This window comes from Zootoca vivipara, chromosome 12 (assembly GCF_965207765.1).
Source record: "Zootoca vivipara chromosome 12, rZooViv2.hap1.1, whole genome shotgun sequence".
NCBI classification, from domain to species: Eukaryota; Metazoa; Chordata; class Lepidosauria; order Squamata; family Lacertidae; genus Zootoca; species Zootoca vivipara.
In genome coordinates this window covers 36,021,353-36,023,609 of record NC_142595.1, presented here as the reverse complement: position 1 = coordinate 36,023,609, position 2,257 = coordinate 36,021,353, and positions in this window count along the sequence as shown.

Sequence of the window (2,257 nt, the reverse complement as noted above, 5' to 3'; positions counted from 1 at the left end):
ACGCCAGTTGACAGCTCGGAGAGGGAGCCAATAGAAATGGCGTGCTTTTCTCTCAGAATTGGGATGTACGTCTTTTTCAACCAATAGGCACCTCCCTGATGATATTGACAGGGGAGTTATTCAATGAAATCTGGGACTTCTCCTAACAGCCTGCCCGATATCCTTCTGTGGATATGCAGTCGACGCTATAGACTTTCAGCTGTCCCACCCTATACACTATCTAGAAAGTAGAGTGATAAGTCAAGATGTCTGAGAGGGCGCTTCCTGGTTCCTTTCCACGCTATTTCCATCCGTGGGAAACAACGAAGAACGCGAGCCTTTTCGTGGACCATTGATTATGCAGTAGGACAGCCAAACAAAAGGCAGCGCCAGAGAGAGAGGAGTCCGTCATCATGTCCTTTATATCTCAGGCCTTATTTCACGCGATAAAGATAATGCTTTTAAACGTTTTGAAACACAAAACACACACTGGCAGCAGCGCATGTACAGCCCATTCCCACGTCGCTGGTTGGTTTGATTATGTATAGGTGGGCGCGCGCGGGTGGGGGGGGGCGGTTTACGACAGCCCTGCAATGTAGCCTACTGTTTAGTTATAAGTCGGGGTGGTTTGGATTTGTAGCCCCAAATTCCCCATGCAAAACACTTGGTCGTCGAATTTCCCCTTAAGTCTTCCTGCCAAATTATCTGATGAAGTATCTGATGAAGCAAGTGTGCATGCACACGAAAGCTCATACCAAAATAAAAAACCTAGTTGGTCTTTAAGGTGCTACTGAAGGAATTTTTTTATTTTGTGCCAAATTCCAGTTCTCGGTTGCATAACTGCAACGACGCCCCACCGGCTTTATGTAAAATCCCTACCCACACCCACCCTGCCAACGATCAGGGTTTAAAAAAAGAGAGCACGACATTTTTTTCCCCGTGGGAGGAACACGCCCAGTCTCAGGTATGCTAGTATCCTCGATTTCTCCGTTTGTTTCGTCTTGGCAGCTCTCGCTTCTGCCCGAGGGTAGGAAGAATATTTTTTTCCAATTTTAAACCCGGAAATCGGATATCCGTTTGAGAGTCTACACGGCACAAGTCTATGCACTCCAAAAGACACGCTTGGTGTCCCGCCCTCGTTGCTTTATTGTCAGTCATGACGGAGTGATGTGCAAAGAAGCCAATAAGAGAGTGATAGAAGGCTCTGCCTGGCGCATGGCCTACGGAGCGGACTAGAAAGGGAACACGCTCTTGCTAAGAGGGGCCTAGGCGGTTGCTGTAGACCCCGGCAGCCTTACCTAGTACTGTACTGTAATTCAGTTGGATAGAGCAGGCCTCTTTATGAATATTAAAAATACAAAAATTCGTGCTGTACCTTAAAGACTAACACGCATATTTAGGCATGAGCTTTTGTGGACCACACAGTCCACTGCATCAGAGGCACGAAGTCAGTATCCTCAATTGCTGGTGATGTGGGAAAACTCCTCTTCAGGCCCATTGTACAGCCAAGTCCCTTTTACTCACCAGCAATGACAAGTGACACCTGAAATTTCTCCAAGAAGCAAAGTTTTATTTCTTACTAGTGTAGAAAAGGTTACAGCAAACAATCAAGAAAACCATCAGAGGCTAGAACCTCAGTCTTTGTTCACACACAGTTTATATAGCAATACAAGCTAGACGTGCAAAGCACCATTGGTATGGTGCAACAGCTCACCCTAACTGCAAATACAGGTGTTTCCACACTAGAGCTATCTAGGCATTTTCCTGTTTATACATCTAAAGGTCAAGCCCTTGCAAATGTCTATATCTTTCATTTACATACTTCTCTGTTCTTTCTTGGTTCCTCTCTTATAACATGCATTATGGCAACAACAACAAAATCATAATGGTGTCTGCCTGGTTCAAGATGGCATTAATCTGGCTTTCAGTTACAACATGTTCACTGTACATTAAAGTGTCACTGATTTAATAGGTGCCATTCCTCATAAGATTTACAGTTAAAGCCAAATTTTCCATCACCTCTTACAAGAAAACTACCAGTACTCTCTAGATAGAATCTTATAATATCTGATAAAGCTGGGCACTGAGGGATAAATTTGTTTGCATATATTTGTGGAAGCAATGTTCTCTTCCAAATAATAATTTGGAAAATGATTTCACCACTAGCACCATTATTACGATCTCATAACTCTAATGGTTTTTCATGTTCATTTTTGTATGAGAGCATACACTCCCCCAACTAAGTATCCCTGTTTACCGTGGACAAATGTATTTCTGA